This window comes from Phodopus roborovskii, unplaced genomic scaffold, assembly GCF_943737965.1.
Source record: "Phodopus roborovskii unplaced genomic scaffold, PHOROB, whole genome shotgun sequence".
Taxonomy (NCBI): Eukaryota; Metazoa; Chordata; class Mammalia; order Rodentia; family Cricetidae; genus Phodopus; species Phodopus roborovskii.
In genome coordinates this window covers 23292884-23313986 of record NW_026126540.1, presented here as the reverse complement: position 1 = coordinate 23313986, position 21103 = coordinate 23292884, and positions in this window count along the sequence as shown.

The window sequence follows — 21103 nt, the reverse complement described above, 5'->3', positions numbered from 1 at the left end:
TCGGCATCTCTCCAGCCCCAAGGGCATTGCCTTTTTTTTTTTTTTTTAAGAGAATATGTATATATAAATACACTCAAATTCTTATCCTGGCTTTTATTCAATGTAGGAGCTTGAACCCAGTGGCCTTGCCTATGCTAAGGCAAGAGCTCTACCACTGAGTCAAATCTCCCACCCTATATCCTAGCTCTTAAGAAACAATCTGTGGAGCTGCTAGGCATAAATTTGTTCTCTCTTGGCCTTTTATTTTATTTTATTTTATTTTCCTTGTGTTCCCTTCCCTGTCCCTGGGTCTCACCGTATATCCCTGGTGGTTCAGGAACTTGCTATGTAGCCCAGGCTAGCCCCGAGCTCCTGCCTCAGCCTTCTGAGTGCTGGGATACAGGTTTGTACATCTTCTTTAGTACTCATCACTGGGCTTTTCTTTCCACCGAGGCAGCTGCTATCTCTGCAGCATTCGTTTTCAAAGCTCCCAGGGCCTCTCTCAGAAGTCTAACTTGCTCAGGTGATCTTATATTGATCTTGAGAGTTATTCTATGGATGCCAATAGCCAGAACCAGCTTTTGTTTTTTTTTTTTGTTTGTTTGTTTGTTTGTTTTTTGGACACAGGGTCTCATGTAGTTCAGAGTCACCTTGAACTCCACACACAGCTGAAACTAACCCTGAGCCTCATCATTCTGCTTCTACCTTCCAACAGCTGGGAATACGGATGTAAGCCACCAAACCAAACTTCCTATTTTTGAAAATTACAAGAAAGCAAGAACTATTTTAGGTATTCCCCTCCCCTCCCAAAACACAGAGGACTCCAGAAGGGACATGCATTTATTACTGAGTCAGAGTTCTCCAGGAAATGAAAGGAAAAGAAGTCTGTGCCAGGCACTGTAGTAGTTAGTTATATAACAAAGTATTAATGACAATGCCAAAACAATGTAAAAACAATGGCACGGATAGCTTCATGAGCAGCCCACAAAGTGACTATACACCTTGTGGCTCTATGTAGTAAATCCTGTCTGGCACTCAAGCTGCCTGTCCTATGCAAGGTCAGTACTGTGAGCAGCATTTGACCAGTTGCTGGGGTGGCTCAGGCCAGCAGAGAGACTCAGCTGCTGCACCAAATCTGGGTTCCACTGAGTTAGAACTCAGGTAGGGGATTCTAACCAAGTGTCCTTTACTCCCCGTCTCCCCCAGTTCCAGCCTGTGAGCTCTGCTCAGTCCGAGTTTCTGCGGAGCAGTGGCCCCATCTCCAGCTTGTAGGAAGTAGAGAAGATAAGTGTTGCATTCAGGGTGGCAACAGCAGACTGGGCTCAGTGCTGGGAGCAGGCGGATTTCACTAACAGCCAATTCAATTTGCCAGATGGCCAATCCATGGAATAGGCAATTTATAAAACAACGAATACATGGATTTTACTTATTCCTTAATTGAGCAGTTTTATTCCATCTTCCTAATAGAATCTAAAGGCAATGTACAGTGCTGTCTCCTGCTTGTAATAGAGTAGACATTGAGGAGGAAGCTCAGAGGTCAAGGGACCAGCTGAGTGCCACTGTGGAACTTCCAAGCCACAGTCTTCCCTGCAGAGGGAGCTGATAAGGCTCTGTCAGTTCTAACTCTTCTTCTTTCCTTTCTTTGAAATAGGATTCCACCACATAACTCAAGATCCTCCTGTCCCAGCATTCTAAGTGCCGGGATTACAGCTGTGTGTCACCATGCCAGGCTTTCTAACTCATTATTAAATGTCTTTCTTTCACTATTGATAAGTTCAAGAAATCTCTACCTATATGCAGAGGAGAAGGTCCTGTGAAGTCAGAGGAGAGCAATTTGAGATGATGACATTAAAGAATACAAAGATACAGCCCCAAGCCAAGCACTGGCTTCAGGAGCAGGCAAGGCCAGGCATATCCTCCATTGAGGCAGATCAATATAGCTAACACTTGCACACTGAAGCTGTGAGAAGCATCTGTATTGCTGAGTCACCTGTCTTCAGTATTAGTTGTGCAGTTTGGGGGACCAAAGGCCTCACTGGGAAAGCACACATTCTCAGTTTTCCAATAAATACTGTAAGCAATTGCTAAGCCTTGTGTAAAGTGTCATCAACACCTGTAATGCCAGCACTCAGATGGCAGAGACAGGATGCCTCCTGTCTGATAGAGCCAACTGTTCATGGCCAGCCTAGGCTACAGAGCAAGCCGTCAACAAACAAACAAACAAACAAACAAATAAAAAACAACACACACACACACACACACCAAATACAAACACTAAGTGTTGATTTTGGAGACTTCATGGATATCCTCACAATCTAATTTGATTCTAGGAAACTACCCTGGCTTCCCCCAAAGTGTTCTCAAATCTGATGAGGTTATTGCTGCCTTTTGGAGGTTACCCATTAATCTTAGGATAAAGACTCAGGCCCAAAACAATGTCTGCCACATTATCTACTGTTGGCTTGGCCCACCCTTCATCTTGTTTGCCCAACAGTCAATCACACTCTTTCAGGCTTGAAAAAGTCCAGCCCCCAGTTTCCTGTTAGTTCTTCCCCAATGAAACGATAGAAGGCAGATAAAATTTATATTGCCCGTAATCCTAGAGCCTTCTTTTACTACTAGCTGTATTTACACATTTACATTAATTTAAGCTGCTTGCCTATGTAGTAACAGCTTTCACACTCATGACACAACGCAGAGCCTTACAGATAGAACGTATTCAGCAATTTACTCATCCAGTTAATATTCTATTGTGATCAAGTCGAGAGAAGCAGCCAGCATGGTGGCACACGTCTCTAATTCCAACACCTTGGAGGCTTTAGAGGGCTAACCTGAGCTAAATAGACCTTGTTTTAAAAAACAAATTAAAATAGCTGGGCATGATGACTCAGGCCTTTAAGCACAGCATTCAAGAGGAAGAGGCAGGCAGATCTCTGAGTTTGAGGCCAGCCTGGTCTACAGAGTGAGCTCCAGTCCAGTAAGGGCCACACAGAGAAACCCTGTACCGGTGGGAAAGAGAGAGGAGGGTGTAGCGCAGATTCTAATTGTTCTTAATAATAAAAACTTAGAGTCAGGCGTAAATGCCGAAGATCAGCCAGCCACTAGAGAGCTCTTACCTCTACCGATGCTCAGACCGAAGGGCTGATCCTGTCCTCAGCCTGCATCCTCAGACTGCTTAGAATGCACTGTTCTTCACCACTCCTCAGACTGCATCTCTCTATTCTCCTCCTGCCTTATAGTCTCCTCTCTGCCTGGTCATATCACTCCTGTCTCCACCTCCTCTGTGCTGGGATTAAAGGCATGTCACTCCAAGTGCTGGGATCACCTTTGTGTAAGCCATTTCTCTTTTTGACAGATTCAATCTCCTGTATAGCTCAAACTGGCCTGGAACTCACAGAGATCCACCTGACTCTGTCTCCTTAGTGCTGGGATTAAAGGTGTGTGCCACCATTGCCTGGCCTCTAAGGCCAACCAGTGTGGCTAGCTTTGCACTCAGATCTTCAGGCAAGCTTTGTTAGATCAGAAACAGAATATCACCACAGGAAGAGGGGCTGGAGCAATAGCTCAGTGTTAAAAGCACTTGCTGTTCTTCTGGAGGACCTGAGTTCAGATCCCAGCCCTCCTCTGGCCTCCATAGGTGCCAGGCACCCCATGTGGCACACAAATATACATGAAGACAAAACATCCACACACATATAATAAAACTTAAAAAAAAAAAAGGACAATCAAGTAACTATTTTCTAAACTGACAAATGCAACTCTTTTGCAAAGCAACTGGACAGAGAGCCTTAGGTGTGTGTCTAATTTCAGTTAATGGAGATTATGACTGTATTACTAAGAATTAACTAAACAATGTAATCAGTGATACAACTGACAATCAATCTGGAAAGCTGGTCATGCAGGCCTATATACTCTACAGTTATGTCCTTAAAAATGGCTTGCAATAGTAAATTTTATGTTGTTGTTTTTAACCACAATAGAAAGTGGAGGGGGTGGTTATAAAACTTATTCTTTTTTAGTGTGTACATGGATATGAGTGTTTGAGTGTGTGTGTGTGTGTGTGTGTGTGTGTGTGTGTGTGTGTGAAGGCCAGAAACAACCTTGTGAACACAGCCCATATTCTTTGAGAGAGGGTCTCTCATTGGCCTGAAGCTTACCAATTAAATGAGGCTGGCTGGCCACCATGCCACAGGGATCTTCCTGTGTCCATCTCCCCAGGACTGGGATAATAAGTGCATGTCAGTACGCAGGCATGGTTTTGTTTGTCTTAAACTTGGGTTGTGAGGATCAACTAAAGTCCTCTGCAAGCATTTTACTTACTGAACAACCCCCCCCCCCCAAGTCCTTACAACTATTTTGAAACAGGTCTCACTCTGTAGACCAGGCTGGCTTGGAACACATAGAGATTCACCCGCTTCTGCCTCTCAAGAGCTAGGATTAACATACCACCACATCTGGCCTTAGAACTTTAGTCTTCAGAACCCCAGCTGGAACCAGTCAAATGCCCGTCAAGTGCTGAACAAACACCTCAATGCTCTTCCAAGTAGCACTGAAGACCGCTCAGATGCTGAAGTGCCTGTCCCACAAGTAAAGACCTCAATTCTGATCTCCAGCACTCACATAAAAAGCTGAACACAGCAGTATGAGGGTGCCTGCAATCCCAGCTTCGGGAAGCTTATCTCAGAAAACAAGATGGAGAAATGGAGGAAGACACTAGGCGTCCAGCTCTGGTCTCCACATGCTCTCCCCCCCCACATACCATGCATACAGAGCACTTAATGTAAACTGGGTGTGGTGGGAAGGTGTCTCCCACCACCTGGGAGGTAGAGACAGGAGAGTCAGGTGTTCAAGATTACCCTCAGCTACATAACAATTCAAGGTCAGCCTAGGACATGTCAGACTGTCTCAAAAACAAACAAGCAAACAAAGAAACAAAAACAAAGCAAGCAAGCAAACAAACAAACACAAAAGTACATACTGTATAATTCCATTTTATGGAATTTTAGAATGATTCTGTGGTAAAAGACTTGAGAACAGTACTTGTTTTCAGGAATAGTAGTGACTAGAAACAGGCCCCGATGATTTTTAGCATGTTTTATTTCTTGATTTAGCTACTAATTAAATGGGTGTATTTCCTGTTGAGATAAATGATGAGTCACATAAAATCTGTACACACAGCACATAGATCTCCATACTCACACACAGAAAGACTCTGTGTTGAGTGCCTAGTTAGGAACCATAAACAGAACTTCCTGCAGCATTTCTGACATGCTAAGAACACTAAAACATCACTGACTAAAAGGAGAGAGTGCATGTGCTAACACCACAGCTTGGCAGAGTAGCTGTGCAAAGAAAGCCCTTTGTGTCCCTTAAGACAGTGTGGCTGGGTACTTCCAGAGTATGGAACTGAACATGGCGGGCCTATGGAAAGGTCAAACTGTGAAGTATGTTCCTACTGCTGTGTCTGCTCTTTGCATGCATAAAGAAGTTGAAAAGGCACAAACCAGACCAGCATGAGTCAGGAGCAACTGCACTAGAAGGCAGTTTCACAAGACAGCAGTAACAGCATAGCCGAAATAAAGTACAGACCTTCAGTTAAAATTCTTTACACTTATTTATTCTATTCAGCGTGTGGGTGTGTGACAGACAGGCAGACACACAAAGTGAGAGAGAGAGAGAGAGAGAGAGAGAGAGAGAGAGAGAGAGAGAGAGAGAGAGAGAGAGAGACTGGTACTTGCAGAGGCCACATGAAGACACTGGATCCCCCGAAGCTGGAGGTCATGAGCTGCCCAACAAGTGTGCTGTTATATGAACTCAGGTCCTCTGGAAGAGCAGTCAGTGCTCTCAATCACTGAGCCATTTCTCCATCCCTTAGCTAGTTAATTTTATTTATTTAAAATATTATACAAGGGGCGAGAGAGATGGCTCAGCCTTTGAGAGACTAGCTACTCTTCCGAAGGACCCAGGTTCAATTCCCAGCACCCACATGGTAGCTCAAAACTACCTGTAAACTCTAGACCCAGAGAGGTTCAATGTTCTCTTTTGGTCTCCATGGGCACCAGGCATGCATGTGATACACAGATATGTGCACGAAAAATACCCATACACATTCATTTTTATTTTTAAAAAAATCATCAAATTTCTTTTAAAAGTTGAAATAAAACAGAAAATTGCTTTTTAAAATCATGTAAATCTAGAGTACAAAACGAAGGAGGTGAGGGACATGTTTAAGCTTACAGACAAAGATCCAAAAGGATAGAATCTGCTTCAGAAAAGTGTCTTCTAGTGTTGGGATAGAAGCTATTCCTTGTACGCACTAGGCCAGCGCTCCACTGAGATACACACCCCCAATCCCAAACAGATTTTTATATGTTTAACTCCTAAGCCTAGAGCACACAGACAATACTCTAGAACCAAGTCCACAGTAAATTAGGTTTTTTTTTTTTTCTTTTACAATTATATTCATGCTTTTAGAGCAGTGGTTCCCAATCTTCCTAATGTTTCAACCCTTTAATACAGCTCCTCATGTACAGACCCACAGGATGAGAACTGCTGCTTCAGAAAGTGTCTGTGCAACTGACTTTTGCACAATCAAAATGAAAAGTTACGTGTAAAATCACTTAAGCACAACAGACAAATATCTCCCAAGAGTTTTGAATATAAAGGAGGTGGCTAACAGGATATAGAAAGAAGTTCACTTAATTGTAAATAAAATATAAATTAAAAGCAGATATTTTAAAAATTGCTCTTAAGTTTTCCCATTCTTAGTGTAAACACTTCATTCTGTAGGGCAGGGAGAAACCCACACAGAGCTTGCTTCAACGCTGCTGAAGGCGGTGGGAGCTGAGTATCCCAAACATCTGACGAACAAACGCTGCAGCTGGAAGCCGTTTAAGCTCTGATGTGGTCCACAGGCACAAAATTCTACACCAAGAAACTGCTTCACACAAAACTAAAAGCTACTGTATGATACTGCATTCAGCCTATATATAAGTCATCTGTGAAAACATAATGACATTTTTTGTGTTTAATCTCCTAAGGCATCTCATTGTGCATATGAAAATATCCCCTAAACGAACCACACATACACAAACCCAATATCCACAACACTTCTGGTTACAAGAATCTTGTGTAAGGGTCACTCACTTCCTTTTAGGAAGCATTACCAGGGCATGGCCCTAAAGGGGGCAGGAACTGGAGTTCAGACATCAGGAGCCGGGTCAGGCAACAGTAACCCTCTTTCCTTAAGAGTTTATTTGTATGAGAAGCACCGCCTTTCCTTCCTTCCTTCCTTCCTTCCTTCCTTCCTTCCTTCCTTCCTTCCTTCCTCCCTCCCTCCCTCCCTCCCTCCTTTCTTTCTTCTTCAGTACTGAGAATGAGCCTAGGGCCTCCGGCATGCTAAGCCAGGGTTTGTGCCTCTGAGCTGTAGCCCTAAGCCCATCTCACCCCAGTTTTCCTTGTTTTGTGTAAAGATTAGGGTCTTGCCAGGTTACCCAGGCAAGCCTTGAACACAGTCTGAGTAGCTAGGGTTACAGTCCTGCACAGCCAGGTCAGGCTCAGACTTATTGTTTCTATTATTAAAAGAAAAAGGCTTTTATTCCCTGTTGTGCTGTTATTGGGGGAGGTGGTTTGTGGTCAAGTGCACAAAGCTAGGAAGATGGGCACCATCTAGAGAGGCCGTGGGGTGTGGGAATTAAATGCTTGAGCAGGTCCCCAGGGAAGCTCGACTTGTCTTGCACGGCCCTTTGACACGCCCCAGAAGGGTGGCTCTGCCCTGGAGAGAGCAGTTGTGTAGCTAAGGGCCCCTTCAGAATGGCTGTAAAAAAGGTTAGATGCGATCCACCTGCACAGCTTAGTTACAGTTAGGTAAAAAGCAACCCTTCAAGGGCAACATCTACCCTAGCTGAGTGCAAAAAGCTAAGGAAGCAGAAGGTGGGACAGACACTCAGGCTACTACTAGAAGCAGTTTCTGAAGTATGGCATGAGCTAGATAAAATCTTTGTTTTGTCATTTTTTAAAATGTGTATGAGCATCTTACCTGTGTATGTATGTGCACCCTGACCATGTAGTGCCTGCAGAGGGTAGAAGGGGGCATTGGATCTCCTGGAACTGGAATTACAGAGGGCTGTGAGCTGATCTGTGGGTGCTGGAAACTGAACCCCAGTCCTCAGGAAGGTTAGCAGCACACTGAACCATCTCCCAGACCCCAAATTTATGTTTTTCTGATGGAGATCTTTCTTTCCTCTTCTTTGAAACTCTTTTCCTGTGTATTTTGGTATTTAAAAAGACAAGACACTTTCAAGTTTACAACACTGATTCCCAAAACCCAGTCTGAGAATCTGATCCAGTTTGAGAATGAATTGGTATGGTTTAATTTTTCTATTATTATTATTATTAAAGAGCTATAACAGTGCCTGACACATTTTAGACATTGGAGGAAATATTAAAATAAATACCCCAAGGGGGGAAAAACACCTCAAGATAAAAACAAAACCTTAACACACCCTATCAGAGTACACAAGGAGCCAGGTGAGGTAATATAACCCGTGGTTCCAGTTACTTGACAGGGTGAGGCAGGAGACTTGAGTTCAAGGCCAGCCTGGGCAACATGGCAAGACAGACTCTTTCTCAACAAACAAACAGTAAGTTCTGAAAGGCTCTCTCCAGGGTGGAACTCCCAGCTGACTTCTCTGTAGGCTTGACCTCTACAGAACAAACCCACACAAGGACAGAGGCCCTGCCTTCCTGAGATGTCAGGTAGAAATAGAATTTCAGACCTTAACACTGGCTCCTCATCTACACCATGGCAGCATTTCCTGACTTGGTGGACATTTGCTGAGTACCTGCTACATGTCAACTACTTTTCTAGTCCCAGAGAAAACAAGAGGATCCTTTCCCCCATTGCTCTCACCAAGCTGACATGTTAATAAGACCAGAGAAAAACGAGTAAAAATACAGCTCTGGTTGGCTTTAAGTCTACAAGGAGAACAACGGTAAGGGAAGAAATAAATGCAAGGCGCTCACACCCTTCTTCCAGTGCAGAAGCACGTGAGCAGACAGCTCCCAAGCAGATGTGCCTATGGGGCATGGTGGGGCACCTGCAATCCCAGGACTCGGGAGACAGGCAGAAGGGTCTTTGTAAATTCCAGACCAGCCTGGTCTACAATGAATTCCAGGTTAGCCTGTGGTACATTTTAAGACCTTGTCCCAAAACACAAAAATCAACAAACAAACCCAGAAATGCAACCTCCTGTGTTGTAGCTTCACTTCTGTTGTGATAAAATACTGTGACCTAAAGCCACTTAGGGGAGGTTCATTGGCTTAAAATTCCAGATCCCAGTCCATCATCCTGGGGAAGGCAGGACAGTAACCTCAAACAGTCATATCACACCCACAGTCAGGAAATAAATGCATACACCCTCACTTGTTAATGTCAAATCTGATCTGCTCAGTTCAGGAACCCCTGCCTCAGGAATGTGCTGCCCACAGTAGGCTGGGTCTTCCCACGTCAACAAGTTTAATTAAGGCAATCCCCTTCAGACACATCCACAGGCCAACCCAATGTAGACAGTCCCTCCTAGAGACTCTTCTAGTTGATTCTAGGCTGTGTTATGTTAGCAATTAAAGCTAACTATTGTAGTTGTGTTTTTATTTATTTGTTTACTCTTTTGATGGGCCCTGCCATGCAGCTCCTAAGTAAACCACATGGAGTCTTATTCTCTCTTATAAATGTCTGGCATTAGCTTGGCTTATTTCTAGCCAGCTTTTTAAAAATTTTCCCATCTACTTTTTGCCTCTGGCTTTTATCTTTCTCTGTTTCTGTATACCTTTCTTTACATCTTCTTACTCTGTGGTTTGCTCTGTAGCTGGGTAGCTGGCCCCTAGTGTCCTCCTTTTCTTGCTCCTCAATCTTCTTTTCCCAGATTCCTCCTCCTATTTGTATTCTCTCCGCCTGCCAGCCCCACCTATCTTTTCTCCTGCTTTGCTATTAGCAGTTCAGCTCTTTATTAGCCCAATTAGGTGTTTTAGACAGGTAAAGTAACACAATTTCACAGAGTTAAACAAATACAACAGAAAAGAGTGCAACACATCTTTGCATCATTAAACAAACGTTCCATAGCATGAGCAAATGTAACAAATCTTTAACTGGTATACTTCAACAAACTATCACACTAAAATACAAACGATTAGGCAAAGGAAGCAGTTAGGAAAGCCTGCCAAACAGCAGATGTCAAAGCATGGACTGGAGGAGAAGCACGTGACAGATGCTGCCAGCGGAAAACATCACAGTGAAGAACAAACAAAACCAGGTATATTCCTTTCAGCTCAAATGCTCCTGTATAAGCAGAAGCAGTGTGCATCTCCATCCCAGGGGAAGGCCTGTGATGCAGACCTGTCCAACTACAGAATCCCTCCCCCACCACCACAGAATTCCCCCCTCCTGTCGGTTAGCCATAAGTCATGACTTAGGGCAGTCAGTGGTCTCAGCTTTTTGAGTGTGTAGGAAAATAAAATTAAATAAATAAATAAACAAACAGTAAACTGAAAAGATGCAGGAAAAGGCAGGGCCCAGAAGGTCCTTATGACAACATTTCAGCCCCAAGATCTAGCCATATGGAAGCTCACCTTTGGACTTACAACTGAAACAATCAAAGAGGGAAATCCTTTTACTTAAATAACTTACATTGGGTTCCTGAAATTTGTAATTAATTTAAAATGTTCTCTTTCAGGGAGAGAACTTTGCTTTCTGAGCAAGGAAGGGTACAGACAGGCAGGAGGACAGACGTCAGATCTCTTCCAGTGTCTAATACTAATGAAACGGGCAGGCTTTGGGCATCTGGGAAAGTACAGAAAAGCCATTTCTGCTCCTTGGGCTCAGGGATATGTGCTTGAGGCACAGTCTAAAAATGGATGAGCTAATATAAACCCAACAGCCTACTATATAGACCTATAGTTTAAAGAGGAACATCAGAAAGCTGGGCCTCATATCACAGACCTGTGATCCCAGCTACTCAGGAGTGCAAAAGCAAGAGGTTGTGAGTTCAAGGCCAGCAGGAAAAAATTGGAGACCACTTCTCAGAATAAAAAGTAAAGCAAGGGATACAGGTCAGTGACAGAGTGGGTGCTTGTCTAGCACGTGTGAGCATCCAGGCTCAATCCCCAGTACCACAAATAAATTAATATTAAACACCAAGAGTGATTTAAAGCTAGTTCCATTCCCACATTAACGATCATCAGTCTTAGTTAGGGTTACTACTGCTGTGATGAAACACTATCACTAAAAGCTACTTGGGAAGGAAAGGGTTTATTTTGCTTTCATTAGCACATCACAGTTCATCTGTGAAGGAAGTCAGGGCAGTAACTCAGGCAGAAACCTAGAGGCAGGAGCTGATTACTGGCTAGCTCCTTATGGCTTGCTCTGCTTTCTTCCTCATCGAACCCAGGACCAAGCCCAGGGGGAGACACCACCCATACTAGGCTGGGCCTCCCCCATCAATCACTGATTAAGAATATGCTCTAAAGGTTTACCTACAGCCTGATCTTCTGGAGGCATTTTCTCCTCCAAGATGACTCTGGCCTGTATGAAGTTGACAAAGCATTGGTCACAGATCTTTCCTAAACACTTACATGTTAGAGAAACTTAATACTGAACTCTTTATTCTCGATGCCAATCATCTGGTGCTTTCGAGAAAATGTAAAACGCTTTCAAACAGCTGTGCCCATTAAGGTCACGTCTACCAGATGTCATAGCAAAACAAATTGCTGGAGCTCAAGAGATCACTGCAAAAGCCCCAAGGCTCAGATTCTGCTGTTTGCATACTTCAAAACGCTAATCAGTTTGTCACAGATAATAATGCCAACCTTGGTCTAAATGAGAGCTTCAAGTCTTTAAGTCTGTGAACCAGTAAGATGCTTGTGTGACAGTGCGCTGGAGTATAAAAATAGCATCTCAAGGATAAGCACTAGATCTCCCGCTGGCAAGAGTAACAGTGCCCCCGTATTCTGTTTTGTTTTTCATTTTTTTCCTTCTTCTTTTTATAAGAAATCATCAAATACCTACTGTACTCTGGGGCTGTATGTATGCCTGAGCCCAGGAGTTTTCCCCTCCATGGCCCCCACCCCCAAAGCCAAATCTTAGTTCACATTTGGACAATACTGGGTAGGATGTAAGGTAAAAGATGATGCTCACTGCAACAATTGGATGCTATTCTCACAGGAAATGATGCCACCCCTGCCCATACCTCCCTTCCCTGACCATGTCACTGTGAAAGATTAAGACCCAAACCACATAACCAGATGGCTTGGCTTCAAGCTCTAACTCTGCAACAGTATTAGGATCCTGGCCGAGACTTACCTTCTGCCATCTGTAAAATGGGAACAGTACTTACTGCACTAGGTTGTTGGCAGAATTAAATAAATTAGTGTATTTGAAGTCCCTGACACAGTATCAGGAGCAAATGCTCAAAAATGAGAGCGTAGAATTAGTACAATAATCTCTTATTCTCTTAATCTCTTTTTAGCTCTAGAATTTTATGCAGTCTACAGCAGGGAAACAACGCAGGATAGCAAATATACAAAATAGCACAAAGATCTCCAGCCTCTGAAACTACAGCACCGAAAAGAAATCAGCTGCGGCAGTACAAATGCCTGCCTGCCAGCCCCTAATCACGAGCTACCCACTTTAAATTCTGGTCAAGGGACGCATAGCTATCTTCGTTTTGTAGATAAGGTCAAAAAGGAGCTTGGAGAGGTTAAAAAATTCAATGTCACACTGCTGAAAAGCAGTGGACCTGATTCTACCATTCAAGCCCATGTCAGTGTCTTCTTTCTCCGCCCCCCATACAGCAAGCATTCAACTGTGAATAACATTCAGGTTTTTCAGAATCTCTAAAACGATGGGAACAAGACCGCTTTCCTAGAGAAATTAGTTGGCATCGTCACTCAACTGCCCACAATCTGACGCTCCTGCATTCTCCGTTGCTAATGACCTCCTCTAGCAACCTGTCCTCCCTTTCCAGCAGCCAGCTTGGAGGCCTCGGTGCGCCTGAGTGCAGGCGTCCTCCTGCAGTCGCTTAGGCACAGCCACCTCGGCTGATTGCACGCTTGCATTCTCCCCCTCCGCGTTCACAAGCCCGCCGCAAGTTTCCCGGACTCTGGTACCGATGAGGAACACCTCGGGCCGGCTTACCCTCTGGCAGGGCCCAAGAACCAAGCCAAACAGACGAAGGAAAGGCAGGTGACGCAACAAGGCCTCTAGCTTCAGGGCCAGCCCCAGGCTAAGCGCCACGATCGCGACCCTCGCGTGGGATCCCACAGTGGGCACCTCCGCGCCCCAGTGCCAGCCACGCCAGGGCGCCGGGTATGCTCCCGGGTCCAGGCGCCCGTGCCCCGCATCCGCGGGCAAGTATACCCTCGGCGGGAGGGCCTCGGGTACCCACGGCTCCCGCCCGCAAGAGCTCCCGAGCATCCGCGCAGCCCCGCCGCGCCCTCCGCCTCCACCACTGCGCCTCTTTCCATGGCGCCGCAGGTTGCGGAGGCGGCGGCCTGCGGGAGCCAAGGAGCCTCTTACCCGCGCGCGACTCCTCCGACGCTGCCCACTCGCGAGCCTGCCGTTGCGCTGGACCTTCCCGGATGATCCCAACGCGTAGTCCTCCACCTTCAGTCAGGAATCAATGGCTAGGGCGCAGATTGGTGACATCACTGGCGCGCCGGCGTGGGAGGGAGGCCCATGTGATGCATCCCTCTTTTGTTTGAGCCCTTGGAAAATGAGGTGTTTTGTGCCTCCGTTTCCTTAATGTTTCGTCATCCGAGGAGGGCATTTATGTGTGCATGGTGGGAACTAGGTACGTGGTGACAGGATACTGAGGTTTTGCTCAGGGCATTGATTCTGCTCCTCAGTCCTCCATAATATGGTTTAGTTGGAAGACCTGAGAATATATATAGATAGAATCTTCTTTTTCAAGGGACCTGAAGGCCACAGAACTGGTTGCTGTTGTCTTATAACCAGTAGACTTCGAACGATTTCTTTGAAATAAATCAGTGCAGCAAAGAGCAACATAAAGGGCTCAAGGGCTAAGAACACCAGCAGCTCTTCCAGGAGACTCACCGTTAGATTCCCAGCACCTACAAGGTGGCTCACAACCATCCGTAACTCCAATTCCAGGCAATCTTATGCACCCTCTTCTGACCTCCACTGCCACCGCACACGTGTGGTACACAGACATACTGCATGCAAAACCAATGTAATGAGCACACCTTCAACTTGACACCCACCACAAAAACTAAAATACTTCCAATGAGCCTTTCATCACTTTGTCATTGGTCGCAACCTTCTACTGTTGCCTTCCCCTCAGTAGTAATTCACACCTTGAATTTGCACTTACACAGCTACTACATTGCTTTAGTTTCTTTTCACATGTTATTACTAAGCAACACGTTTTTATTAGTTGTATCTTATGTTTCCTGGGGCTTTTATTTTCACAAACTTGTTAAGCATCATCTTTCATATGTAAGTTGCATATTGTACATTTTCAGTGCTAGAAAACAATTTATTGTGTGCCACAATCCATGTATTCCTTCTCTAACTATTTAAACACAATTTTCAGTCTTCTAGTTCCAAGTGTGACTGTGATCACTATCTTCTGGTGCCATTGTATGGAATTTCTTGGATATTTTCATATAGACTAAAGACAGATCTAATTTTTATAGAATGTATTTATGCCATGTGTGTAGTGATTTCTTCCTCTTGTTAGGACTCAGGGACTAAGCCCAGTGTGGTGAGGTACACCTTTAGTCCCAGCCCTTGAGACAGAAGGCAGAGCTGAGTTCAAGGCCAACCTGATCTACAAAGTGAATTCCAGGATGGCCAGGGCTACACATAGAAACTCTGGAATGAAAATCCAAAAGAAAGAAAGAGCCCCTCCTCCCCCAAATCAGGGAATTAACAAAACGTTCAGGAGCTCAGGAAGCTCCTGAAACTTACAAGATTCATAAGCCCCACCCCCACCCCATCCCTTGGTACATAAGCAGTAGCAGATTCCTGGGGAAAGGAGACACAACTGGCTGCTCTGCCTTCCTTATGTGTTGAGCTCAGAGGATACAGCTTTTGTGACTTGTCTCCTATGCTGGGTGAGCTTTTGAGTGATTTGTGATCCTATAAATAACCACAGTAAATTCAAGTTGGACTTTGGTAACCAGAGTCACTACTTTGGCCCATCATTCATCCCCTATCTCGTGAGTAGATGTTTGAGTTTCCACAGGAAAAAGTCACGAAACACATACCAGATAGTATTTATGTTTTTTATGTTTTTTTTTTAAAGTTTTTCAGTGAAATAGTAAAGTTGTTGGCAAAGAACATTTCCTGTCTCTAGCCAGGCTCTTGTCATACCCCTCCTTCAAGAATGGAGTGGGTTTGTTGGGCATTGGTGGCACACACCTTTAATCCCAGCACTTGGGAGGCAGAGGCAGGTGGATCTCTGTGTGTTGGAGGCCAACCTGGTCTACAGAGCTAGTTCCAGGACAGGCTCCAAAACAATACAGAGAAACCCTGTCTAAAAAAAAAAAAAAAACAAAAACAAAAAACCAAACCCAAAACCAAACCCAAAAGAAACAAAGAATGGAGTGGGCAGATAATGGGGAGTGTACAATTGGGAAGTACTTTACTGTTGAATCAGGGTAAACTACCTACCTTAAGTGGAATAAAACAACTTTAAACAAATTGCCACATGGGCCTTGAACTCTAGGACCAGCGGGGTGCTAGCAAAAAGGCATTAAGTCCTGAGCTTTGGGGTCCCAGCCAACAGCAGTGCTTTGCAGAACAAGTCTTTAAATCACCAAGAGGACTAACTGCAACAGAGACACGTCTCCAGTCTCTTGCAGGTCTTAGGGGCTGGAAGCAGTGGCAGAGGCAAACTCCCTTTTGCAGCTGAACTGTGGTGTCTTGGAGTCAGAGGTAGAAATTGGCCAGGCTGGCTTGAGCAAATACTCTGCTCAGAGCAGAAGCTCCAGGTGGTAGAAGCCTTAGCCACTTAGAGCCCTGGGCAAGTCCATCTGAGTGACTCTGAAAACAGTCTTCCTTTTCTGAAGAGTGAGCCAGCTAAAAGCCAGACCTGACATATTTAGGCTTTTTCCTCTGACGATGCACCTGGAAATCATGCACGCACATGCTGGTACACACACACACAACCCCATGCATGCACCCATGCACACCACTCCCTCCGACCTGAGCTAGGAGCTGGACCTTGAGCCCTTCCTTGCCTTCTTCCTCCAGCAATTCTGTGATTCTGTCTGTGTGTATGAATGAATGCATAGGGTGCCAGTTGGGCTCTGATTGACTGATTGTGGGTATGCAAATAAGATGAAAATAAAAAAAATGAAAGAAAAAGAAAAAGACCAATCAGGAAAAAACTGTCAACCATGCTGGGAGTGGGGTGGGGGAGGAAATAAGCCTGCTGAAAGTTCCCAAAAGCTAACAGGAAGGTAGCTAGGGCTCTGCCTCTATAGTGGTGTGAAAACAGACTCTTGTAAGAAAGTTGTCCTTTTCCTATTGCTATGGTGATCTTGTAGACTATCACCTGCTTCCCTTTTGCAGCCACTGGGGCTGCTTCTACAGATATTAACATTCTGGATCCTGCCTGCTATCAGAAATTTCCACGTTGGGATGAGGGAGAGCACCTACTAATGATAGATGTTAGGTGGAATCCAATCCTGGCCTTATTGCTCTACCCTTGAACATCTCTTCTACTTAGGATAGGTGGTCTGCAGTCCTCTGCTGTAAAATGGGTTTCAGGGCTGATCAAGGAAAACGATGTAACCTGGAGACAGATGTGGCAAGTTTTACTTGGGCCAGTTTTGCATGTAAGGGAGACCCCTTCCTCTCAACATAAGATCCAGAAGTTCTAGGAGAGAGGAGACCCATCCCCCCCCCAAAAAAAAATGCTTTTGTTTTCTGAAACAGGATTTCTCTGTGAAGCTTTGGAGTCTGTCTTGGAGCTAGCTCTGTAGACCAGGCTGGTTTTGAAACTCAGAGAGATCTGCATGCCTCCTCTTCCCCAGAGCTGGGATCCAAGGTATATGTCACCAGCACTCGGCAAACCATCCAAATGTTAAGGAAAGCAGGAAAACTTCGAGAGGAGAGAGTACTTCCCATTCTAGTATCCAGCTAGTGAATGGTCTGGGTGAAAAGGGGGCACTGAAACCAATTGTTCTTTTGGGCAAGGGATTTATTAGAAGAGTCATTAGTGTTGTGGACAGACATACAGAGAGCAACAAGGGCTCTGGTGAGCGTTCAGGATCCCATGACAGCATGGGAAATTGCTTCTGATGAAGGCAGAAGTATGTTTCATGTAGTCAGGCTGTCTCTGACTGCTGTTCATCAGGGGAAGTGGGGGAACTTCCTGGGCGATGTCACTCTGAGGGTGTGGGGAGGAGGGGCACATTTAGTTAAGGTATACCCATTATACAGGTGGGAGATGTGTTGCCACCAGCTGCCCTCTGATGTCCCAAAAGTCTGAAGGAAAAAGGCACCTGTCAGTCTCCTGGAATCAGACACCTTAGAGTCTGTTTCTAGACTCTAGGTTCCCTGTAGGGGGTCGGCCTCTCCCTGTATTGGAAAGGATCCTGGAATCAAATACGAGGACGGAGAGGGCTGCAGATGAGCACAACTTGAGTAGTGTCTGGTCTGGGATTTAGCATTTCTTTCCTTGTGTCCTGCTGTTAGACCTGGGAGAGGGGGCATTTTGATGACTGATTAAGCAAGGTTTATTTAGACTGGCCAGTTGGCTGCCCCATCCTAAATCTGGGATTTCAGGGAGCAGCCCCTCACTGGGTCCCTTTCATGGGGAAGGGTTAGGGTTGATAGAAAACAACTGCAATAATTGGTTGTTAGCTCGAGGCTGCCTGGTTGCCGGGTGTGGTGGGGGGTGGCGCAGTGTAGGAACAGGAGTCATCACCGGTTTTCAGGAGTTTAGCAAGGCAAAGGGGTGGGTATACATCATGGGGTTACAAGTTCAGCAGAGGTTGAAGCAAGTGGTTTGTAGATTACCTTTGGCTTGGGAAATAGAAACTTTAAGATATAGAGACTTAATAACAATGTATAACAATGTGGCTGCTATTTTGGTTTTCACACTGTTACCGGGAAGGAGACAGGCTACAGATTCACAGAGAAGCTCTTCTTGGGGGAAGGGGGTAGGAGGGTAAGGGGGGCTTGCCAGTAGCTAAGGGGCTGGGGAGACTGGGGAGAGAAGGAAAGACCTGTGGTGCCTGTGGTCTGATTAGCCTGCAGCCTAGAAACTTACAGTGGGGAGTTTGTGAGCCAGGAACTGCCCAGCTACAGAACTGAACCTCATCTGTAACTAGCAGGTTTTGTCACAGGTTCATAAGCTCCAGGAAAATATGACCAAATGGCTGAAGATCTGCCTACTTGAGCAATGTTTAAAACACTTAAATGGGGCTAGGGGTGGGGCTTGGTCTTTCTGAAGCAAGAAGCTCCTTCAAACTTAAGAACTCAAAACCGGCCTGGGCAGCACAGCAAGAGTTCATCTATAGCAAAGCAAACCCTTCTTGAATAGACAACCGATTGGGCTAAAAGCTGTTCACAAACTTCTGAGTTGATACATTCAAGTCTGTTGTGAAGAAATAAGCAACCAAGGGGCCCATCCACCAGCCATACTTGTTCCATTTATTCGGAGGTTATTCCTTTATTTGTTTTTTGTTTTGCCTATGATTTGCCCATGGTTTTAGTGGGCATGTAATATGTAATATGGACACGATCTTTGTCAATTTTATTGCACATTTTCTTCTGTCTGTTTCTTTTCATTTTCTACCTTAAAATGAGATATTCTTAGCTTTGAATTTTTTCTTTCCTTCCCACCTCCCTTTGGGCTTTGTTTTGTTTTTTAAACAGGGTTTCTCTGTGTAGCTTTGGAGCCTGTCCTGGAACTCACTCTGTAGACCAGGCTGGCCTCAGACTCACAGAGGTCCACCTGCCTCTGCCTCCTGAGTGCTGGGACTAAAAGCATGTGCCACCACCACCCAGCATTAACTTCCTTCTTTAAAAGTTTTATTTTATTTTGTGTGTATGAGTATTTGTCTACAGGCAAGGCTCTGTATCACATTTGTGTCTGGCTTGGATGGAGACCACAGGAGGCCAGTTCCTCTGGAACTGGAGTTACATATGGTTGTAAAAATTTCTTTGTATGTTTTCAGTGATGGTTTTTGTCAGCCATATTTTTGTTTTTTGATTTGTTTTTGTTTTTGAGACAGGATTTCTCCGAGTAGCTTTGGAGCCTGTCCTGACACTTACTCTGTAGACCAAGCTGGTCTCAAATTGACAGAGATCTGCCTGCCTCTGCCTCCCCAGTGCTGGGATTAAAGTCATGTGCCACCACTGCCAGCCCAGCCTTATCTTTCCTACTGTTTTCTTTCCTACTATTTCTAAAATTCATTTGACAGTGGCTTTCACAAAGCACACAATTTTAGTGATAATAAAGTTCATCTTCTCAATTTTTCCTTCCTTCGGTTGTCACATCTAAAAATTCATCCCTAGACCCTCTTATACCTGAATTTATTCTATATTATCTTGCATGGGTTTTATGCTTTTGCATTTTACAGTTTTTGAAACAAGGTCTAGCCCAGGCTAGGTTTAAAATAGTAAGCATGTAGTGTCAGTGTCTTAGGGTTACTATTGTTGTGATGAAACACCATGACCAAAAGCAACTTAGGAAAGAAAGGGTTTATTTGGCTTACTCCCCCATATCACCATTCATCATTGAAGGAAGTCAGAGCAGGAATTCAAACAAGGCAGGAACCTGGAAGCAGTTATGTGATTGTGGATGGTGGTTGCATATCTATGTGTATATATAAAGTAATCATTGAATTGTAGACATTAAGCTAGTGGATTTTATCATATTCCCACAAAGCTGGGGGTTTTGTTTTAAGTTTTCTGTTTTATTTTGTTATTTGGGTTGAATTTTTATTTTGTTTTCAAGACAGAGTTTCTCTGTGTAACAGTCCTGGCTGTCTTGGAACTCGCTCTGGCTTCAAACTCACAGAGATCTGCCTGCTGAGATTAAAGGCAATATCCATAGTATCATGAAGGAAAATAAAGAAGAGGAAAGCTGGTGTATCCACTTTCTCTTTAGAAAACCAGCTTTCTATGGTCACAGTGGCACATGGCTGTCATCTCAGCACCTGGGAGCTGGAGTTCAAAGTCATCTTTTCATACATAGCAACTCTAAGGACAGCTTAGGCTACGTAAGATTTTGCTTATAAATAAATAAATAAATAAATAAATAAATAAATAAATAAATAAAATCCAGCCCAGCAGTGGTATCGCACACCTTTGAATCATTTTTTTTTTTATTTTTAAATCACAACAAACTCCAGACTCACCATCCCACCACACCAATGTTTCTCAGTCTTCTTAATCAACTGTAGCTGTCTTTTTAAAAAACGTGGTTGTTTAAATGAGCATTTTGCCTGTATTTATGTCTGTGCATATGTGTTTGCTTGGTGCTCAAGGAGGCCAGAAGAGGATGTTGGGAGTTGAATCCTGGTGCTGGGGAACAATCCCTTTGTACACTATGAATATGTATTAATCTCATTGGCTAATAAAAGCTGATTGGCCAGTAGCTAGACAAACCAATCAGCAGGGTGATCAAACTCAGAACACAGGGAGGAAAAAGGGGGGAGTCAGCATAGTAATTTGGAAGCAGCTCCCAGGATGGGAAAACTCTGCCTACACCCTGGTCCTCTGGGAGAGCAGCCCAGTACTCTTCCACTGAGCCATGTCCCTAGTCCCTTCCCCAGTTAATGCCACCATTAACATAGTTTCTACTCCTATAGATTTGCATATTTTAGATCTTTTACATTATTGGAATCTTGTTTGTTTTTTAATCAGTCTCACTAAGGCTAGCCTGAAACTAGCAATCCGCCTGTCTCAGCATCCTCAGTGTTGGGGTTATGGTTTGGACAGCTACACCTGGTATGGAGACAAGACCTTTTATAATGGCTCCTTTGCCTCATCAGGGAGTCTTTGAGGGTCAGCTATATACATATACACCAGTGGATACTTTCCTCAAGATCCCTCCACATGGGAAGGCATGCAACTCATTGTTTATCTGTT